The 14,627-nt window shown below is 45.7% G+C and overlaps 1 pseudogene; it reads right to left on the bottom strand.

Annotated features, from left to right (window-relative positions):
• Positions 1-9,699: 9,699 nt before the first annotated feature.
• On the bottom strand, positions 9,700-13,223 carry LOC128122581 (40S ribosomal protein S6-like; annotated as a pseudogene).
• Between the last annotated feature and the right edge of the window lie 1,404 nt (positions 13,224-14,627).

Genomic DNA, 14,627 nt, shown 5'->3' with positions numbered 1-14,627 from the left:
GTCTTTAGTCTGCTTCGTTTTTTAGGCTCTACTCTCCCAGGTTCACTCCACCAACTAGAGAGATGACAACACATAAATTAATTCAAAATGTACCAATAGCTTAACATAATATGTAAGATTATAATTGTTAAGTTTCAAACCCGGAACAAATGGCTGAAGTGCCTATTTAACACATCAAAGCGGACCTGGCCTCCATGTTCGTTCTCCCAGCATCTCTCAGTGCCTATGTTTTACAGGATATGGCTGGCATACCCCACCCTCTACCCTGAACTCTCCAGCCCAGGGCCTGGGCTGCCCTTCCCCCAGAGGCTCTTCCCAATATAATCCACACATTTTGGTTTGTCTCTTTTGTACCTTTGGCCTCCTAGCTGCTGCACCTGGTTCCTACCTCTCCCCTCTCTCCCTTCTCCCTGCCTCTCCATATGGCCCAGCTCAGGCTGGTCACGTCTGTTAGGATCCTGCCCTCACCCCTCGGGGTCTTTCGTCTTAGGTCATCAACAGGCGCTGGTGACTACATACTTGTGGTGTGGTCACACAATCTGCATCTTAAAAAAGCCAGACACGGACCCCACCCTCTCTCTCTGTTCCCTCTCTGCTCTGCTCCCTCCCCCAAGGCCTGGCTTCCCTCTATCTCCCCCCACTTTCCCTCCTAATTAAAGCTCTCCATAGTAGCTCTGGTAGTTATGGCCGTGGCTCGTGACTTTTCTGCCGGTTACCAGCGCCACCACCAGTACTGTTCATCCTTTCAATGTCCACTCTGGACTCTCCCAGATGCCTCTGTCTCTACCCATGACTACACTCTCCCTTTTGTCTACAATAAACTTTCTCCTCCACCATACCTAGGAGCAGTCATGTCCTTTCCTTTCCATTTCTTTTTTTCATTCAATAATTTTTTTTAAAGGAAGCCTTCAGGACCTCAGACTAAGGCAAATGTTTTTGAATGTGACACCAAAAGCACAATTCTAAATGTAATTAGAATTTAAAATGTTTAAAATAGCTGGGCATAGTGGCACACATCTTTGATCTCAGCGGCAGAAACAGGTGGCTGTCTGTGAGTTTAAGGCCAGCCTGGTCTACACAGGGACTTGCAGCACTGCCAGGGCTACATAATGAGAAACTGTCTCAAAAAAAAGAAAGAAAGAAAAAGAAAGTTAAAAACACCTGTTACAAGTGAAAGAAGCCATCTGGAAAGGCTACATGCCTGATTCCAACTGCATGGGGTTCCGCTGTGGGGGGCCCCAAAACAGCTTGACCACACAGCTGCCCAGGCTTAGAGGCCCAGACAGCTTCTGGCAGGCAACCTCTGGACCCAGGAAAATCCATAAGCTGACCCCACCCAGTGGGGCCTGCATCTAAGAGGAAATACCCGACATTCCAAACATTCCCTATACCCCCTAGACAAATGTCAGCCAATCAGGGTCCTGAACCCTGGAAATCCCCTCACCCCAACCTCTGCTATGATTTAAAAAAAAAAAAAAAACAAAACCCACCCAGCCTGGGCTCTGGGCTCTCTGCTCTCACCGCCTTGTAGGACAGACAGAGAGACCAAGCCCAGAGCTTGAAATTAAAGGCTCTTTGCTTTTACATACAGGATTCGGTCTCTGTGGTGGTCTTTTGGGGAGCCCCGAGATCTAGGCATAACACCGCAAAGGGCAAAGTCACAGAGATAGCAAAATACCAATGGTGTCAGGGAGTGTGGCATGAACAGACAACACAGTGCATTTCTATGGTGGTGACTATGATCCTATGTTTTTGCAGATTCATAGAGTGTACAATATTGTGATGGTGAATTTTTGGTTTTGGTTTTCTAGACAGTTTTTCAGTGTAACAGTCCTGGCTGTCCTGGATCTCATACTGTGGCCTCAAACTCACAGAGATTTGGCTGCCTTTGCTGGGATTAAAGGTGTGTGCCACCACCACCCAGCACCACTGCTGTATTTTGAAAACTGCATGCTGTGGCCTTAGTGGGTGGAGACAAGGGGCACAGAGGGAAGTCACACCATGCAATAGCACTCACATAAAAAGTTTTATTATTAAAGGGAGAAGAGAAGAGGGGGAAAGAGAGAAAGAGGAAGAGGAGGAGAGAGAGAGAGAGAGAGAGAGAGAGAGAAGAAGAAGAAGAAGAAGAAGAAGAAGAAGAAGAAGAAGAAGAAGAAGAAGAAGAAGCGTGTGAGACCTTGTGGCAAGAAACAGGAAAGAAGAGAGAGAAGGGGGAGGGTTTCCTCTTAAAGAAGACTTCACATAAGATGACTTCAGAACGCTGGGCAGATTCCCCAAGGGGCAGGTCTGAATGCTAACAGCCACCACTTTCCATCAATGCCATCAGAGCTCGGCTTCTTCAGCCTTCCAGGGATCCTGCAGGCCTTTATCACTGAGAGGGTCAGGCAAATATCATGACAGCCTGTCCTAATAACTCAGTTAAAAACTAGGCCTCGGTTCCTGCTTCTGGAGACTGAGCAGGCAGTTTCTGAAGAAGCCACAAACATAGGGCAGATTAATCATTGGTGCCTCTGGCAACAGGGATGAAAACTGCATGTACTAGGCCAGAGTGCCCCCTCCCCCTGCAGTGGGATGTTCTGTACTCTGTGAACGTGTTGCTCTGATTGGTTGATAAATAAAACGCTGATTGGCCAGTAGCCAGGCAGGAACTATAGGTGGGATAAACAGACAAGGAGAATTCTGGGAAGTGGAAGGCTGAGTCAGCAGATGCCAGCCCACTGTCCAAGGAGCAGTATGTAACCACACACAGGTAAAGCCATGGAACACGTGGCGACATATAGATTAACAGAAATAAGCTGAGTTTAAATGTAAGAGCTAGTCAGTAGATAGCCTGAGCTAATGGCTGAGGAGTTTTAATTAATATAAGCTTCTGAATGATTATTTTATAAGCAGCTGCAGGGTCCATGAGGCTGGGCAGGACCAGAGGAAAATTTCAGCTACACCCCCCACCCCACCTCCCCCACACACAGCAGCTCAAGATGATAACCAAGCAAGGACAAAGCCTGGGACTTGTCCAGGCCTGCCCAAAAATGAAAAAACTGTAGCCTTAACCAGCCCTTGCTAGCCCTAGCCAATTAGAACGTACTAATATGATTGCCACTTTCATAAGCCAATCATATGTGAAATGACCTAACTGCCCTAGGAACTGCCCTTAGCTGTGCCTAAAAGGAGCCTGCAAGCTTCTCTCAGGGTCATTGCCATTTTGCCTTTGTGTAGGATGGTTGGCCCCAGCATGCTGGTATAATAAATGTTCTTGTTGATTGCATATGTGGATGGTGGTCTTTTGTGGGACTTCTCCAGGACCCTAACAATCGGCACAGTGGGACTGCTGAGGTATCCGGCCTTGGAGACTGGGCAGATACTGGATTCCCAGCCTCTCCAGTGCAGATGGCCATTGTTAAACTATTCATCCACAATGATGCAAGTTAAGCTAATAAATCCTTAGGTGATATATATATATATATATATAGTTTCCATTCTGTTCTGTTACCCCTGAGAATCACAAGCAAAAGACCAATTCCACAATTTTGGAGTCAAATTTGAAGCAAGCTTTAATTAAATACTGGCCAGGATGATGTGCTCTTGCCAGAACCATTCCAGGGTTCCCAGGAAATGGAGAAGAGTCACATTTTGCAGAGGTTTAAAAAGGCAAAACCACGAGGCCACCACATTTCCCATCAGGTCCAATCAGAGGCAAGCATTTATCCTGATGTACTTCCTGCCTGAGAACCTCCCGCCTACATCCAATTAGGGGTAAATGTACATCCTGATGTATTTCCTGACCATGTACCTCCTGCCCACATGTGATCAAGTACATCCCAAGCAGTTGAGTTAAACAAATTTGTTTAGGGGAGCAAAAACTTGTGATTTGTTATCGCCCATTAACAATAGCCTCCAGCATTCCAGGAAGTTATCTGTCCTTGGGCAAATGGGGCTTACAGGTTAACTTTGGCCCTCACAGTTCCTGTAGAGTAGCATTTCTCCACCTATGGGTGCCAAACCCTTTGGGGTCCAATGACTCTTTCACAGGGGTAGCATATCAGACATCCTGCATATCAGATATTTACATTAGGATTCATAACAGTAGCAAAATTACAGTTATGAATAGCAATGAAAATAATTTTATGGTTGGGGTTCGCCACAACCGAGGCACTGTATTAAAGGGTTGTAGCTGTAGGAAGGTTGAGAACCATTGCTCTAGAGAGCCCTGACTAATACAAATTCCAAGAGTAAGCCCTCAGGCAAACCACGGAGGTTGGGCGATGAAGATGTGTCTGCTCAGGCACACTGAGTGTAACAAATGTGACGGGTGGTGTGATCCGGGTAGTGAGAAAGGCTGTTCTCGTGTCTGCTGGGTACATGGCAAACCCATGGACCTTCTGTTCCATTTTGCTGTAAACCAACAGATGCTTTAAAAACAGTCTGCCCTTCTTTAAAAAAACAAAACAACAACAACAACAAAAAAAAAACAGTTTTTCAGCTGTGCACTGAAAATGGGTGGATTTTATATGTAAAGTGGACCTGTTGGATGGCATTTTCCTGTGAATTGAAACATTCTCTCCAAATTGAAACATTTGCCCCAGGAAGGAAGGAGACGCTCCATGAGCCACAGCTTGAGAAATTCTTGAAGGCTCCTACTGAGTCAGATAAAAAGGAATAAACAGCTGCTGGGGGTAGAGACTCAGGCAAATCAGGCAGCCTGTGGGGAAAAGAGATGATCAGCATGTCAGTTCCAGGGTTGCAGTTTTCCTCAATTGTTGCCCATGGTCGGGGGGAGGGGGGAGCCGCTTTCTGGTGATGCAGCTGCTTTTGAGTCATACTGTCTTCTTGTAAGTAACCCTCACTCATACTCCTGTTAGTCACCCCAATTTAAAAAGAAACAAACAGGGGGCTGGGGAAATGACTTAGTGGTTAGTTAAGAGCACATACTGCTCTTGCAGAGGACCCAAGTTCAATTCCCAGCACCCATATCAGGCAGCTCACAATTGCCTGTAACTCTAGCTCCAGGGGATCTGACACCCTCTGTCCTCGTCATATGCAGACATTACACATACACAGAAATAAGTAAATAAAATTATTTAAAAACAAAACCGTCATTGGTTCACCAAATTGAACATTGTATGATCATTGCTTTGGTCTGTCACGGGCTCCCTTTCTGAGGTAAATAGATGTGTATTGCATCTCCCCAGGAAAAGTCTGTTATACAACAGTACCCCAATAAAGCCCTTAAAAACCAGCAAGTAGAAAATAAAAATCCTATCTACTTTTGCATGTGTGCGTGCTCATGTCTGTGTGTGGAGGCCAGGAATCCATTGTCAATGCCATGAAATGGTGCACGAGAGGCCTTGGTGGGTTTGGACTATGGTGCCCGGTGGTGGGTGAGGCACGCCATGCAGATGCCACGGAAGGCAGCATGGCGTGATGAAAAGTTACTCATGTGGCAGACAGGACATGGGAGGGGAGAGGGAATGGAGGGAAGGAGAAAGGGGGGGGGTGCTCGCTACCTCTGGAGGAGAGAGAGAGAGGAGGAGGGTTTTTTTCCTTAAGGGGGCTTTAACAATGTGGCCTGAGCAGATTTGGATGTAACTCACAGAGTCTAGGCCACTCTCCCTGAGGAACCGATAAGGAAGCCTGACAACACTGACCACCACTTCCTCCCCAGCCTCTGGATAAAGAGGAGACAGATGTGACCCATAGGACAATGGCAGTTTATAAAGGTACAAGAGGAAACCCTGTGTTGGGATGAGGTGTTTAATTTTAATTGGACATGTTAATTAAGTGAACCAAAGGGGGCTTTTGATCGCTGGACTTCAATACTTTGATAGCTGGACCTTGGTAGTCAGCCACGGGAGGAGGAAGTGGCCCAATAAGGGAATTGACCTTGGTGGCTAGCTTTAGGGATGTAATCTAACAGTTTTTAGTAAGGCAGAGGGAATGGGGGAAGGACAAGGCCTGCCAGATCCATGTTTACCACGATTGGGCTGGGTAGAGTTCCTTCAGTTACAAGTTGTAACTGAAGGAATTGGGGAAGAACACAAGGTTACGAGAGAGCGAGTGACTGGGGTCATGGCTGAGCTGGAACCAAGAGACAGCATGGTGAAGGGTACAGCTATTGCTAACAGGTCAGGAGCCAGGAAGAATCACCTACACCACCTCTCCTCCCATCTCTGCCAGTACCTCTGTTGGTCACAGGGACCCAGCTATTCCCTCCATACGTCCCAGCCTCTGTACAGAGCAGGATGGAGTGTGGACCAGGGAAGGCACGCGGCAGCTGGTATAGGACCACAGGAAACATCCAACTTGGAAAAGGTCCCATCAAAATGCAGGGAGTTCTCAGGATTTACTCGACCATCAGGGCGTGGCACCACTATGGTACAGCCAGCAAATTCTTCAGAGGACAATTGTGGATAATTTTGCATGCCTTGAGTCCACTTGTCCTCCAAATCCTGAACAATCTCCTGCATAGCAAATGTGTGCCCATTTCAGGGACTCACCATCCCAGTATCATTCCAGGTCTCCTTGGCACCCAAATCAGAACAATGCGAGTGGCATTTAATGGAAGGACTTACATCCCTAGGATAGTGATGCCATTTCTATCACACTTGTGACCCAGGGAGGAAGGGGATGCCCACTCTGTTTCACAGCCTGCATCAGCATGCAGGAACCCCAGCAGAAGTGTGTCCTCACTTCATTCTCCTGCTACATTCCACATCCCAGTGAGGCTGCTCTCCAGAGGGCGAAGCCGTGAAGAGAGGTACAGCAGCAGTTAAGATGTCTGGGGGTTTCCCAGATCTGGAGTGGCCTCAGCTTCTACCAGCAGGTCCCAAGTCCCAGCAAAGGCTTAGCAAAAGAGTCAGAGTGGGGGTCTGGCGCCTGCGAGAAAATAAAATCTCCTTTTAAACCTGATAGGAATGCTGATATAAAAATCTTCTGCAGCTGGAGAGATGGCTCAGCAGTAAGAGCACTGGCTGCTCTTCTGGAGGACCCAAATTCGATTCCCAGCACCTACATGGCAGCTCACAACCATCCCTAACATCCAACACTATCTGCGTTCTGTTTTGCACAGGTCAGTCAAAGACAGAGGGTCACTCCAAAGTGTAATTGAGGTTTAGCAAAAGCAGCAGGAGTCTGTCTCAATGGACTGACAGACCAGGAGCTCTGCAGAAGCTCTGTTAATTGATATGCAAAAGGCCATTTAGCAAGTCAGTTCCCACACACCAAAATCTCTTATCTGAACTAGAAGTTATCTTAAGGAACCATTACTAAGCAAACACAGTCATTCTAAGAATTCCAGGTTTGCCAGGAAAGTCTTATGACTGAGGTTATGCTAATAAGGTTCTAAAATTCCCAAGAAAGAACAACCCCATAAATCTCAGATAACAATCACTGGTATTTACAAAAGATAACTCCAAGGCCTAAGTGGCCATCATGCCAGAATAAATGCCAGGAGCAATGGCCCTGTTAATATTCCACTACACCCTCTTCTGGCCTCCATGGGAACTACACACACAAGATGCATGACATACTTGCAAGCAAAACACCCATACACATAAAATAAAAGAAAAATTTTTCTTTTGTTTTGTTTTTTGAGACAGGTTTTCTCTGTGTAAGAGCCATGGCTGTCCTGGAACTCACTTTGTAGACCAGGCTGGCCTGAAACTCACAGGGATCCACCTGTCTCTGCCTTCTGAGTGCTGGGATTAAAGGCATAGCAATAATAATTCTTTTAATTTAAAAAATCTTCTCAGAAGTTGGCCATAATGGTGCATGCCTTTAATCTCAGCACTCAGCAAACAGGGGCAAGTGAATCTCTATGAGTTCAAGACCAGCCTGGTCTACATAGCGAGTTCCAGGACATCAAGAGCTACATTGTGAGACCCTGTCACAAAAGAAAAGAAATTTCCTCAGGGCTGAGGCCCTCCCTTAGCAGCAGAGCATTCTTAGCACACCCAAAGACCCTCAGGTTTGAGACTCAGGAGCTCTCTTCAAAATGTCTGCATTGAATATGATTTGGGGTCTTTCACAAAAAAAAAAAAAAAAAAAAAAAAGAAAGAAAAACCCAGAAAGTAAAGCAGTCAGGAGGACTGAGAACAAAGCTGGGGTTCTGAATCTGAGCCAGCCAGGATGACCCCGAACTGCACGGCAAGGCCATCACCAACCAGTCCCAAGTCATCCTGGCTGAGAGCTTAGGACCCTGAAACAGCAGGTCTCCACGCCCAAAGGATGGATTTGCCCTGTTCCTGCTGCCTCTCCTTTTCAACTTTCAAGGCTCTGTTAGTATTCATTGTACAAAACAATGGGTTTCAGAGAGACTCTTCATTCAAGTGTGCCAATGACTATACTCACCTCCATTCTCTCTGTCCTCCTTCCCCTCCCCTGCTCATTCCCTCCTTTCCCAATACTTCCACGGTAGAAGATCTAGGTTCTATATAGGAGAAGAAACATGCGACAATTGTCTTTTTTATTTTAATTTTTTTATTTAATATGATGATCTTCACTGCCATCCATTTTCTGGCAGATGGCATAACTGTGTCCTGTTTAATGCCTGAATAGCACTCCATTGTGTGGCTATGAAACACGTTTTCTTTATCTATTCATCTATTGATGGATTCCTAGCTGGAGTCCTCAACCTGGATACCTCGAGCAGTGCAGTGATAAACATGGACCTGTAGGTGCTTCTGTAGTGTGCAGAAGTCAGTCCCTTTGGGTGTATTCCCAGAAGCAGTGTAGCTGGACTGTATGGTGGTTTTGGTTTTAGTTCTTTGAGGAACCTCCATGCTGATTTCCATAGTGGCCATACGGTTCCTTCTTGCCCAGGATCCTCACCAACATTTGTTATTGTTTTTGTTGTTGTTTTTAAGGATGGCCATTCAGGCTGGGATGAGACAGACTCAGAGAGTGTGGTTTTGATTTTTGTTTACCTAGTGGTTGCGGCCAATGAGTATTTTTTCATATAGTTACTGGGCATTGTACTTCATCACTAGGGAACTGTCTGTTCATTCCATTTGCCCATTTATTGATCAGACTAGTTTTTTTGGTATTTAGTTTTCAGTCCTTTATATATTCTAGATATTAATAACTTGTCACATATTTAGCTGGCAGAGATATTCCCTGCACCCCATATTGTAGACTTTCTCTTCACTCTGTTAATCATTTCCTTTTCTGTGCAGAACCTTTGTAATCTATAGAATATAGTACTTGAAGTCTTAGTCGGGACAATGGGGGGGGGGAGTAAAAGCAATACAAACAAAGAAAAAGTCAATGTTTATCTATTTGCAAACAATATAATCCATACTTAAAAGACACTAAGGCAGCCAGGTGTGGTGGCCCACAATTTTAATCCCAGCACACAGGAGGGAGCAGAGGCAGGAGGATCTTTATGAGTTCAAGGCTAGCCTGGTCTACAGAGTAATTTCCAGGACAGCCTAGGCAGTTATACAGAGAAACACTGTCTTGAAAAACAAACAAACAAAAACCCTAAGCCTCCATCAGAAAACTCTTAGATTTGATAACTAAATTTCATCAAAATAACAGGATACAAAAAATCAACACACACACACACACACACACACACACACACACACATATATATATATATATATATATATATATATATATGTATATATTATATCATTAAATCACTAGCTTGGGGTGAGGAGATACTCAGTGGGTAAGTCCTTGCTGCACAAGCATGAGGACCTAGCTCAGACCCCCAGCATCCGTGTAGAAGCAGGGTGTGGTAGCACACATCTGAAACCACATGTAAGGAGTGTCAGGGAAGGGGCAGAAACAGATGGGGAGAGATGGAGGAAGACTCCAGAGGATCCCTAGCCTCCATATCAGAAGCACAGGCAAATGCACACACACACACACACACACACACACACACACACACACGCGCGCAAAAGCCCCAGTAGATTTTTTATGGATCAACAACATGCTGAGAAAGACATCAGAAAAAAAAAATCCCATTCAAAGTAATCTTTTTTTAAAAAGTACCTAAAAATAAACCTAACTAAAGAAGTGAAACATTTCTACAATGAAAACTTAAAAACACCAACAAAATAGAAGACATTCAGAAATGGAAAGAGCTCTCAAACTCATGGACCAGCAGAACTAATACTGTCTAAATGACAATATCACGGAAAAGGATCTATGGAATCAGTACAACCCCCCACCAAAATTCCAATTACATTCTTCTTAGAAATAGAAGAAACCATCCTAAAATCATACAGGGGAAACAAAGGACCCCAAATAGCCAAAGCAACCCTAAGCAAAAAGAATAATGCTGGAGGTATCAAAATGCTTGATTTCAAAGCGTACTAGAGGTACAGTAAGAAAAGCAGCATACACCAGCAGAAACCAGGCACACAGACTAAGAGAATAAAAGGGGAAAACACTTTAAGGTAGAGGCAGGCAAGGACTTTCAGAAAGGGCCTCTGAAGCTCAGGAGGTAAGAATGAGAATCGACACGTGGGGGCTGCACAAAGTGAAAACACTTCTGCTTCTCAAGCCATTATCTCCCAAAGTGAAATCCAGGACATCACACTTCCAATCCACTGATGTCATGTGCTTGAATGGAATTATGAGGATGCCTGGGTAAGGCAGCATCCAACCTGGTTAGGTGGGACCCCTCTCTACCCTGCTCTCCCTAAAAAAAAAACCTTGGGAGTATGTCTGCCATGTTGTGGTGGTTTGAATGAAAAGGGCCCCACCGGTTCATATATTTGAATGTCTGGTTCCCAGTTGTTGGACTGTAGAGGAAAGACTAGGAAGTGTGGCCTTGTTGGAGCAGGCGTGGCACTACGGGTGGGCTTTGAGGTTTCAGAAGCCCGTGCCAGTCCATTCCTCCCCCACCCCCATCTCCCCCACCCCCCACCGCCGTCTCTTTCTCTGTCTGCTGCCTGCAGATCAGGATGTAAGCTCTCAGCTCCACAGTCCTCACCATGATGGACATGAACTAACCTTCTGGACTGGCTGGTTTTGTGTGTCAACTTGACATAAGCTAGAATCATCAGAGAGGAAGGAACCTCAGTTCAGGAAATGCATCTATGAGACCCAGCTGTAAGGCATTTTCTCAATTACTGATCGATGGAGGAGGGCCCAGCCCACTGTGGGTGATGCCATCCCTGATCTGGTGGTCCTGGGTTCTATAAGAAAGCAGGCTGAGCAAGCCAGTAAACAGCATTCCTCCATGGCCTCTGCATCAGCTCCTGCTCTGCTTGAGTTCCTGTTCTGACTTCCTCCAATGATGAAAGTGTAAGCCAAATAAACCCTTTCCTTCCCAACTTGCTTTTTGGTCATGGTGTTTCGGTGCAGCAGTAGAAACCCTGAGACAAATTGGTACCAGCGTAGTGGGGTATGGCTGTGACAGACCTGACCATGTTTTGGGGAGGATTGTGGGAGAACTTTAGAACTTTGAGCTAGAAAAGTCATTGAGTGTTGAGAGCTCTTTGGGATGTTCTGGAACTGGAAGACAGGATGTTGAGGGCAGCGCAGAGGATGGAGGCCCGGCTTGTCAAGTTTCAGAGGGAAGTTTAAAGACTCTGTTGGGGCCTTTTGTTATTTTTGAATTAAGATTCTGTGGTTCTGGTTAGCTAGAGCTGAAGAATCAGCTGTGATTAATAAGATACCGGAACTACTAAAGCGAAACTTTGCTTTGCTGGGATACTTGATGGTTGGCTGGAGCTAAGAAATTAGCAGTGATTAAGGAGAGACCAGCACCACTGAGGTGAAATCTTCTGGGAAGTGTTTCCTGAGAGCACAGAGAAGCTGTGTTCCAGAGGCGGCCAAGGTCGTACCTCATGCTGGCAGCCGGACTTGGTAATGTGCAAGAGTCACCCAGGTGGTGCTGTTTTTGAAGGCATGAAGGGGTCATGGAGAGCAGTCAAAGCTTGGCACTATGCGAAGTCAGGAGAGGACGTTGGTAAAGGTGCAGCCTTGATGGCAGTTGAAGGCCCAGGACTGAAGGGGTCATGTGGAGAAGTCGAGGCTTGGCATTAAGAACAGAGTCTATGAGAGGCTATTGGTGAAAGTATGGCCCAGTCAAAGCAGAAGACCCCAGCGTTTTGGAGGTGCCGGTACCATGGGAGGACTACCAAGAACAGCAGCTGTGGAGTGGAGCCAGCTGGAGCCTAGAAGACAAGCTGTGTGTGCTGCAGAGGTCAGGGCTGGAGAAGTGACCAAGCCCTTTGGAGGAGCCCAGAAGATCGTGAGTGGATCCCAGCCACTGGATGGTTGGAATTTTGGTTTTGCTTTGCACTGATTGTGACTGTACCCTGATTTTTCTCTCTTGAAGCAAGAAAGTATCTTACTGGAACCTATAGTTGAGAGACTTTGAATTTTTTTTAAAGCTATGATCATTTATTGTTACCCTTAAAGACTGATTTTTGACTGGACTCGGCGAGGACTGCCTGCGTCTCTTGGCAGTCTGTTCCTGGCGCTGTTCTTTGGCTTCCTTCATTCTCTTGGCCAAAAGTTTAGCATATTCAGCAGCCTCCTCCTTGTTTTTCTTGGTTCGTTGTTTCTTTAGAGCAATACACCAGCGTTTGTGTTGCAGGATAAGTGGAGTAACAAGATGCTGACTCTTGGGTGCTTTGATCCTGGGCTTCTTGCCTTCTTTGTTTCATAGGTTTCTGACAACGTATTGGTGGACATCATCTTCTTTAGAGAGATTGAAAAGCTTTCGGATTCTGCTAGCTCTTTTTAGGTCCCAACCAACGGGGCACAGTAGTATCTCTCCGTCCAGGAATATCCTTCACTCCTTTTTTTTTTTTTTACAGTAACCAAGTTGAGAACACTCAGATTGGCATCCACAATGCATCCTCGAACAGACTTGTACTTCCTCTCTCCTCTTCTCCTTGATCTATGACAAGAATGCCCCTTACTCAAGAGCAAGCGCACTCTGCCATGGGTCAAAGCCCCTTGCTTCATGGGAAAAACTTGTTTGTCACTGATTCGGACCACATAACCCTTCCACTCTTCACCCAGAGCATCAGCAGCCACTTCTGTGGCCATGCGCTTCTCATACAACGTACGAAGTTGGTGTTCATCATCCTCTTTGATGGGTTTCTGACAGCCGGTGGCAGGGAAGGAGATATTCAGCTTCATCTTGACACAGCCCACTGCCTAGGAGACGTCACGAAAAAGAGCAAGACTAAATTTTAAAAGACTTGGTTTGGATTTTAAAAGAGATTGTCTATTTTAATGGGATTGAAATTTTAAAGTTTGAATTTGTAAAGACTGGGACTTTCAAGGTTATTTATGTTCTTAATGTGAGATCTTGGGGATGAATAAGAAAGGAAGGGCTGTGGCTTAATAGTGATGTGTTTGTGGGTTAAGTTGACAAGGGGTCAGTTGTTCTGGCGGGTTTTGTGTATCAATTTGACACAAGCTAGAGTTATCAGGGAGGAAGGAGCCTCAGTTGACAAAATGCCTCCAGGAGATGCAGCTGTAAGGCATTTTCTCAATTCGTGATCAGTAGGGGAGGGCCCAGGCCATTGTGGGTGGTGCCATCCCTGAGCTGGTGGTCCTGGGTTCTATAAGAAAGCAGACTGAGCAAGCCAGGGGAAGCAAGACAGTAAGCAGCACTCCTCCATGGCCTCTGCATCAGCTCCTGCCTCCAGGTTCCAGCTCTGCTTGAGTTCCTCCAATGATGGACTATGGTCTAGAAGTGTAAGCCAAATAACTCCTTTCGTTCCCAACTTGCTTTTTGGTCATGGTGTTTGGCACAGCAATAGAAACCCTAAGACACCTTCTGAAACTGTAAACAAGCCCCCAATTAAATGTTTTCCATTATAAATTGTGTTGGTCATGGTATTTCATCACACAATAGTAACCTAACTGAAACACAGAGTAAGCAGGCAATAAAATGATGTCTTCAGTGAGCTGGAGTATGCAGCCTTCAGTGAGCTGGAGTAATTTTTTTTGACATTTTTTTTGTTTTGTTTTTAATTGAGAGGTGTAGTGGCTCACGCCTTTATTTTTATTTTCTTATTTTGATGTGTATGGGTGTTTTGCCTACATGTATGTCTGTGTTCCATGTGTGTGCCTGGTGCCCATGGAAGCCAGAGAGAGAGCATCAGATTCCCTGGGACTGGAGTTACAGACAGTTGGGAGCTGCCATGTGGGTGCTGGGAATTGAACCTGGGTCCTCTGGAAGAGTAGCCAGTGCTGCTAACAGCTGAGTTATCCGTCCAGTTCCATTTCATGTTTTTTTGTTTGTTTTTGTTTTTCTTGTTTGTTTTTTTGAGACAGGGTTTCTCTATTTAACAGCCCTAGCTGTCCTGGAACTCGCTTTGTAGACCAGGCTGGCCTCGAACTCACAGAGATCCGCCTGGCTCTGCCTCCCGAGTGCTGGGATTAAAGGCCTAGACCACATGCCCAGCTCCATTATTTTAATTTTTTTTTCCTTTTTTTTTTTTTTTTTTTTTTTTTTTTGGTTTTTCGAGACAGGGTTTCTCGGTGTAGCTTTGCGCCTTTCCTGGAACTCACTTGGTAGCCCAGGCTGGCCTCGAACTCACAGAGATCCGCCTGGCTCTGCCTCCCGAGTGCTGGGATTAAAGGCGTGCGCCACCACCGCCTGGCCACGTCAGCTTTTTTTAAAAAGCTGTCATTAGTAATCATTG

The sequence above is a fragment of the Peromyscus californicus genome, unplaced genomic scaffold (genome assembly GCF_007827085.1).
Source record: "Peromyscus californicus insignis strain IS unplaced genomic scaffold, ASM782708v3 Scaffold_3__1_contigs__length_106647218, whole genome shotgun sequence".
NCBI classification, from domain to species: Eukaryota; Metazoa; Chordata; class Mammalia; order Rodentia; family Cricetidae; genus Peromyscus; species Peromyscus californicus.
The sequence above is the reverse complement of the archived record's forward strand: the minus strand, read 5'-3'. Positions and strand labels throughout refer to the sequence as shown.